The sequence below is a fragment of the Ailuropoda melanoleuca genome, chromosome 16 (genome assembly GCF_002007445.2).
Source record: "Ailuropoda melanoleuca isolate Jingjing chromosome 16, ASM200744v2, whole genome shotgun sequence".
In the NCBI taxonomy this organism is placed as follows: Eukaryota; Metazoa; Chordata; class Mammalia; order Carnivora; family Ursidae; genus Ailuropoda; species Ailuropoda melanoleuca.
In genome coordinates, this window is record NC_048233.1 from 69,363,555 (window position 1) to 69,372,328 (window position 8,774).

The window sequence follows — 8,774 nt, forward strand, 5'->3', positions numbered from 1 at the left end:
CTTTTTTGATTTATTCTTCAACCTAGTAAGTGTTCATATTCATGTTGCTTAATATTTCCACATTTGTGAATTTTCCAACTTTCTTCCGTTACTGATTTCTAGTTTGATAAATTGTGTTCTTGAATTGACTTCAACTTGAGACATGATATGATTTCAACCTCAATTTGTTAAGACTTGCTTCTACATAAAAATCACTTTTATAATAAAGCTCCTTTCATTAAAACATACTCTGATCAAATCTTGCAAAGGAAAGGTCACCTAGTCTCAAGTCAACAATATAAAAGCAAGGACAAAGGAAGGTTCTCTGCTGTGATCATGTTTAGGACATTCACAAAGGTGAATGAAGGGTGTGCTAGCCCCAGGAGCGCCATTGTACTGTCTGCACCCAAATTTCCACATACTGTCCTCCACCCCCACCCGCAGCCTTGAAATGGTTAGCCTTGTGGGTTGTATGCTGTCCACACTGGTTCTCCCACAAACAGCCACATGACCTTCATGTAGTTTTTTTTCCTCCAGCATGAAGCAGTGACAAATCCTGACAGGAAGAGTTATCATGTCTTTTTTTTCCATGAAAATGTGAATCTACTTGTCCTCTTTATCTTTCACATCAAAGTAGCCACTTCTCCCCAAAATGGAGATCTTATCATCCAGGTGCTCCTCACAGACCATCTTAATATTTTTTTCATGATTTGGTTGTTTATCTTTGCATACGGTTTTTATGTCCATCTAGTAGTTTCTCTCTCTTCAGATTTTTTCTAATTTTGGATCATTCTCGTATTTGTCAGCAACCAACCTCTAGTAAAGAACCCCCAGCTGGCACAGCTGCTTGGGAAGCTGGTTTGGTGTGGTGGGGTTGCCTGGAGCCAAGGGAGACTTGTCCATGTACCAGCTCTGTACCATGGCCCAGCTGGGTCACCAGGAGCACCTGCCTGCTCAAATGCCCTGCCTGCCTGGCCCACTGACCCCACACCAGTAGCTGTGGGAGGTGGTGGAGGAAGAGCAGCCCTTGTACACTTTTGATGAGGACTTATTTTTCATTATATGATGAGTTTCTTTGTCTCTTTATGAGAGTTTTGATTTAAAATCTATTTTGTCTCATATAAGTGTGGCCATCCCTGTTCTCTCTTGGTTTCCATCTTCATGGAATATCTTTTTTCCATTCATTCACTTTCAGACTATCCATGTCCTTAAAGTTATAATGAATCTGCTGTAGATAGCATATTGTTGGATCTTGTTTTTTCATCCCTTTAGCCTTTCTATATCTTTTGATTGTCAATTTTAATCCTTTTACATTGGTAATAAAATGAAAGCTTCTGTGGGAGTACTCATCACATACCAGGAAACCCCAATAAGGCTATCACTGGGTTTCTTAGTAGAAATTTTGCAGACCTGAAGAAAGGGGGGGAAAAAAGAAAAAGAAAAAAGAAAACTATACCTGGCAAAGTTCCTTCAAAAATGAAGAGAAATGGACTTTCCCAGACAAGCATAAGCACAGAAAGTTTATCACCATGAGAACAGTCTTACAAGAAACGCTAAAGGGGGTTCCTCAAATTAAAATGAAAGACACTAATTAGTAACATGAAAACATAAAAAAAGTATAAAACTCACCATTAAGGTAAGTATACGGTCAAGTTCTGAATATTCTAATGCTCTAAATAGTTGTAAATAATTTTTACTCTGCTTCAGGCCCAGAACATTCTGAAGTAATATTTCATTGAGTATATATTAAACTCATCACCACATTCTTCCACCAACAATGATTATATCCTGCTTATCCAGGATTTTCAAGATCAGAGATGGCAGTTGTTTTATTCACTCCTGACATACATAGTGTCATACCTGGCACATAAAACTAGTCTTTAGCTAAAAAACAAAATAGCACTATGAATGCTATTTAATGATCTATGTCAGTTATGCTCAGAGTGTGGCTCTCAGACCAATAGCATTGGCGTTACTGGAATTTGTTTTAAACTTAAGTCCAAGAGTCCTACGTAGACACATAAAATTGGAATACACAGAGGTTGGAACAACTCATATGTGTTTTAACAAAATCTCTAGGTGATTTGTGCACTAATTAAAGTTCGAGAAGCCCTGGTCTAGGTAAAGTCTTCAAGAGGCAAGTAAAATATTTAGAACTTATGTTTTGAAAATATAGTGCCATTTAAAGGGGGATATTATTATAGTCAAATACATGGACAGATATAGTAAAGAGTTAGCACATGTCACATAAAGATAAACTCTTCTGGATTTAGAATCTATATCAATTTATTTTCATATTTCACAAATTAAGTGACCACTTTTGACATCCTGGTGGTATTAATGAGTATGCACTGTGTATGCCATAATAAATTAGAAACTTAGCATATATCTGAAAGAGATAGAATCCTTGCATTATCATATGTGAATTATGACAAATAATGAGTGAACCATAAAAATTCAAATGAAATTACTATCTTGACAAGAAAAAAACTCAGTAGTCAAGGAATATGATGACAGCTTAGGAGAATTGCTAATATTGAGAAAAACCTTTTGGAAGAAAGCATACTCTGAATTCTTCTTAAGTAGAGTATGAATGCTTTATTACAAAGAAAAAATAAGCACTCACTGCATATAACCAACAGCTTAGTAAAAGTTTAAGGAGAAAAAACACACATTTGGGAAGTTGTAAAGCAGAAACATTGGCTAGAAGGAAAAATAGAGATTGAGACAAAGAGGAAAGTGAGAATAACAATAAAAAAAATAAGCTAGAGATAGAGAACAGATGGAGATAGAGCCAGAGGTAGAAAAAAAGAGCAAAAGGATCTTGGAGGCAGTTAGCTGAGGATATGTAAACTTCTAAATATGAAGATACTTGTATGGGGGCTTCAGAATTGCTTAGACACTCAATGAGCTGTATGTGAACACATTCACATGCCTCCTGCCCACCCACTCTCCCACTTGTAGCTACAGACAAAAAGGAAAAGGATGAGAATGGTGTTTGGAACTTTATTCTAAAGGCATTTTTGTCCAGGTGTGTAGGAAGTGTTGAAAATAATAAGGCTCTTTTTAAGATGCCATTCCTTGGCTTTCTATGGGAGAAGTATCCACTGTAGGATAGCAATCTACTCAGGGGAATTCAAAATCCTACCCAGGAGAGACACAGTATTGGAATTATCGTCAAGTACCATATTATAAGAATTGTCTTTTCTTCTCAAATATCAGAAGCAATAGCATGTTTTCAGACTTTTATTACTTTCATAAACATCACTACAAAAACAGGTCATTTTATTTTTTTTTAATTAAAAGTAATTTTTAGAACAACATCAAACCAAGCTAAAGCTACCTGAGGAGAGAGAAACTAGTCAGTTTTCAACTCCTATAATCACCCTCTATTGACGGACATCTTTACATGGACACATTTATGTGCATGTGAATTTTAGAAAAAGAAGCTCACAGGCTGCATCAATTTTTAGTGCCAATCCACCAAGTAGCTACAATCATTGCTATTTTAATAACTGTATTCATTTCAAAGAAACCCAAGTAATGCAGCTTTCCACAAAAGCCTTGAAACTGACTAAGCCCTTAGGGTATCAGCATTTCTCAAGGAAAGAGGTTCACAGTTTACCGTGCTATTTATAAGCATATTGAAAGAGAAAGATTAAAAACAGCATTGTAAGTGTCTCCCTACATTTTATGCCTGCCAACTCTTTACTCATATTATAAAAAAGAAAAAAGAAAAGAGTGTAAACTAAGAGGATATAATCTACTCATACCTTGATTAAACTAAGGCAGAGAAATCCAAAAGTTTCTGTGCTGCTCTGGAGAAATGCCTTGGAGGGTATCTGCTGAAGCCAATAATTCTGCAAAAGCCCTCACATTTGTGGAGCCTGTCATATACCAATCTAGCCGACCACCTCCCTGAAGGCTTCAGAGATCAATCCAGTTCTATACTGATTTCTTCCTTGCTCATAAAGACCAGATTATATTCTCAAGTAGTGTATATAAATCTTGATGTGGGTTGACACTCCCCACCTAGATCATATAATCTTAAAGAATCTTCTCTTACAGCCCACCCAGGATGCAATGTAGTATTTTATGCACAGAAGATGCTAAATATTTCAGTTTAAGACTGAGTCATCATGCTTAATGTATTTACCAGAGATTCTGTATTTGTCACACAAGGATATTTGACTCAGCCAATATTGTAACCACATGTAATTTGTTTAGGAGCTGAGTACTTTTAAAATGGTTGCCAAGGATAATAAATCTAAGCAGAATTCAAAACTCACATTTTGTATTCATTATAAACTTTTCTAAAGTGAGAAAAAGTCCAAGATTTTATACCCAACATTTCCAGAGAGGATCTTTGAAGGAAAATTCTTTCAAGTTTGGGGAGAAATGAGAAAAAGAAGACAACATTTGTAAAACTGACAGTCCTTACACTATTCTTCATACAGGGGTTTACTTTAGGATTAAATGGGTCATGGGTGCATTGATCATGACTGCCAAGCCCAAAAATCCAGAAGTTGTCTGCTGAGGCAATATTTGTCATTGGGATTGTTGAAAACTCTGGAATAGTAGCCAAAGACATGAGAGTCGTTATACCTCCCTCATTTAGGCTTAGAGGATGTTACTGTTCCAGATCGAAGGTTTCAACCTGGTGAAAGAGAGTTCGGAGAAAAAAAATAATTTCTACTCTTCTGAAGAGGAAGTCTACTTTCCACCTTCAAACTGTTATCTTGCAGCATAATTAGTGTGAACATACTTAGTTGTGTAGAAAATTTCAGTGTCTATGTTTCAGAGGATATCCTGTTTTTCTTGGAAAATTTTAGAACGCCAATCAACAGTTGCTAATCTGTAGCAACCTGTGGCTCTTGAAAGGCATGAAGCACCTTGTTGGTGATCATTTCTGAAAACAACGTCATACCCTGCATCCAGGTACCAAGTGAAAATTCCTCCAGCATGTAATGGTTTGAACACATTTCTTCCCAAATGTTTAGCAGGTTTCTCAAAAGATTAAGCATATCCCTCCAACATTCCCAAATAAATGCCTTAGCGCATATCCAAGATAATCACAAACTTAACTTTTCAGTCAGGGGAAAGGATACAGTATGGAAGACTGGAAAAAGATCAAGATTGGGCACCAAACTGCTTGGTTTCTAATCTCATCTGTGAAATAATCTTGAATGTATCGCAGATGACATGATACTCTATATAGAAAACCCAAAAGAATCCACCCACAAACTGCTAGAACTTATAGAGCAACTCAGTAATGTGGTGGGATACAAAATCAATGCTCAGAAATCAGTTGTAGTTCTGTACACAAACAATGAGACTGAAGAAAGAGAAATTAGGGAATCCATTCCATTTACAATAGCACCAAAAATCATATGTTATCTTGGAATTAACTTAACCAGATAGGTAAAGGATCTATATTCTAGAAACCACAAATCACTCTTGAAAGACATTGAAGAAGACACAAAAAGATGGAAAAATATTCCATGCTCAGGGATCGGAAGAATAAACATAGTTAAAATGTCTATGCTACCCAGAGCAATCTACACTTTCAATGCCATCCCGATCAAATTTTTCAAAGAACAGCCCTTAAATGAGGGGCGCCTGGGTGGCTCAGTCGTTAAACATCTGCCTTCGGCTCAGGGCATGATCCCGGTGTTCTGGGATTGAGCCCCACATCAGGCTCCTCAGCTGGGAGCCTGCTTCTTTCTCTCCCATTCCCCCTGCTTGTGTTCCCTCTCTTGCTGGCTGCCTCTCTCTGTCAAATAAATAAATAAAATCTATGAAAAGAAAAGAAAAGAAAAGAAAAGAAAAGAAAAGAAAAGAAAAGAAAAGAAAAGAAAAGAAAAAAGAAGAAGCCCTGAATCACCAAGGAATTGTTGAAAAGGAAAAACAAAGCTGGGGGCATCACGTTCCCTGATTTCAAGCTATACTACAAAGCTGTGATCACCAAGACAGCATGGTACTGGCACAAAAACAGACACATAGACCAATGGAACAGAAGAGAGAACCCAGAAATGGACCCTCGGCTCTTCGGGCAGCTAATCTTTGACAAAGCAGGAAAAAAAGTCCAGTGGAAAAAAGACAGTCTCTTCAATAAATGGTGCTGGGAAAATTGGACAGCTATGTGCAAAAAAATGAAACTTGACCACTCTCTCACACCATACACAAAGATAAACTCCAAATGGATGAAAGACCTCAATGTGACTCCAAATGGATGAAAGACCTCAATGTGAGACAGGAATCCCGTCAGAATCATAGAGGAGAACATAGGCTGCAACCTCTTTGATATCAGCCACAGCAACTTTTTTCATGACACATCTCCAAAGGCAAGAGAAACAAAAGAAAAAATGAACTTGTGGGACTTCATCAAGATAAAAAGCTTCTGCACAGCCAAGGAAACAGTCAAAAAAACTAAGAGGCAGCCCATGGAATGGGAGAAGATATTTGCAAATGGCACTACAGATAAAAGACTAGTATCCAAGATCTACAAAAAACTTCTCAATCAAAAAATGGGCAGAAGATATGAACAGACACTTTTCCAATGAAGACATACAAATGGCTAACAGGCACATGAAAAAATGTACAAAATCATTAGCCATCAGGGAAATTCAAATCAAAACCACCTTAAGATACCACCTTATGCCAGTTAGAATGGCAAAAATGGACAAGGCAGGAAACAACAAATGTTGGAGAGGATGTGGAGAAAGGGGATTCCTCTTACAGTGTTGCTGGGAATGCAAGTTGGTACAGCCACTTTGGAAAACACTGTGGAGGTCCCTTAAAAAGTTAAAAATTGAGCTACCCTATGATCCAGCAATTGCACTACTGGGTATTTACCCCAAAGATACAGACGTAGTGAAGAGAAGGGCCATATGCACCCCAATGTTCATAGCTGCATTGTCCACAATAGCCAAATCATGGAAGGAGCCGAGATGCCCTTCAACAGATGACTGGATTAAGAAGCTGTGGTCCATATATACAATGGAATATTACTCAGCTATCAGAAAGAACGAATTCTCAACATTTGCTGCAACATGGACGGCACNACAAAATCATTAGCCATCAGGGAAATTCAAATCAAAACCACCTTAAGATACCACCTTATGCCAGTTAGAATGGCAAAAATGGACAAGGCAGGAAACAACAAATGTTGGAGAGGATGTGGAGAAAGGGGATTCCTCTTACAGTGTTGCTGGGAATGCAAGTTGGTACAGCCACTTTGGAAAACACTGTGGAGGTCCCTTAAAAAGTTAAAAATTGAGCTACCCTATGATCCAGCAATTGCACTACTGGGTATTTACCCCAAAGATACAGACGTAGTGAAGAGAAGGGCCATATGCACCCCAATGTTCGTAGCAGCATTGTCCACAATAGCTAAATCGTGAAAGGAGCCGAGATGTCCTTCAACAGATGACTGGATTAAGAAGATGTGGTCCATATATACAATGGAATATTACTCAGCCATCAAAAAGAATGATTTCTCAACATTTGCAGCAACATGGACAGCACTGGAGGAGATAATGCTAAGCAAAATAAGTCAAGCAGAGAAAGACAATTATCATATGGTTTCACTCATTTATGGAACATAAGAAGCAGGAAGATCGGTAGGAGAAGAAAGGGAAGAAGAAAGGGAGGGTAAACAGAAGGGGGAATGAACCATGAGAGACTATGGACTCTGGGAAACAAATTGAGGGCTTCAGAGGGGAGGGGGTGGGGGAATGGGATAGGCTGGTGATGGGTATTAAGGAGGGCATGCATTGCATGGTGCACTGGGTGACACCCAAGTAATGAATCATGGAACTTTACATCAAAAACTAGGGATGTACTGTATGGTGACTAACATAATATAATAAAAAAATAATATTATAAAAAAAAAGAAAGTAAATATCTTTAGCTCTCTGGGATTCAGCTAAATAATTTCCATAGTCTTACCCAGCTTTAGCCTATAACATGAGGAACCTGGAAATATCTCTATTCTTTTTTGACCATTATCATGATAACAATATGTTGTCAATAAATATATATAATATTCTCCTTTTCTTTCATCTGCATAATGTGCTATCTATTTTTCCGGCCAGATATAAAACTGAGGAATTTACAGACCCTGTACTAATTAGGGTTCTTCTGGTTAAGATTAATAAAATATGACTTGAATTCATTCAAAAAGAAAACATTTTTATAAGTATTGAGAAAAATCTGGAATATCATATAGTCCCATCCTGGCACATTCAAAGAAATATGGTCTGTTAATCAAATTTAATTATTGATAAAAGAAAAAATTACTCAAATCTTTACTGAAGTCTCTCAAACAAATTCCAAGAAATAGATTTGTAATTCACAGTATTTCATAAAATTCTCTACTTCTCTAATTCTCAACAGCTCTCACACACTGAGGCCAGTTTCCTGCTCCTCTTTCAACACCCTCTGAGTCCACTCCTAATCAAACAGTACCCCAAGCACCTCCCCTTTTCAAAATTCTATAGTTTTGCCCATTTTTAATCCCCTTTCCCAATGTAAAGTAAAGCTTTCCTCTTCCTAATATCTGGCCTCTCCACCAATCACTCAGAATCAGTAGTACAAAGCCAGGGAACTTAGGTGGAAAACTTGGAATCAACTTTAGAAAGTGAAGAAAAAGAAGGGAAAGGAGAGGGATTATCTCAATGGAGATATTAAAAAGGGAAAAGTTTGAAAATTCTTATAATTTTACATATTCTTTTATTTTCTACACTTTAACATTCAAGGGGTAATGGGCAGTGGGCTCCTGACCAGTCTATATG

The 8,774-nt window shown here is 37.4% G+C and overlaps 1 pseudogene; it reads right to left on the reverse strand.

The window, feature by feature from the left end:
* Positions 1–352: 352 nt before the first annotated feature.
* LOC105240167 lies at positions 353–900 on the reverse strand (annotated as a pseudogene).
* Positions 901–8,774: the final 7,874 nt, after the last annotated feature.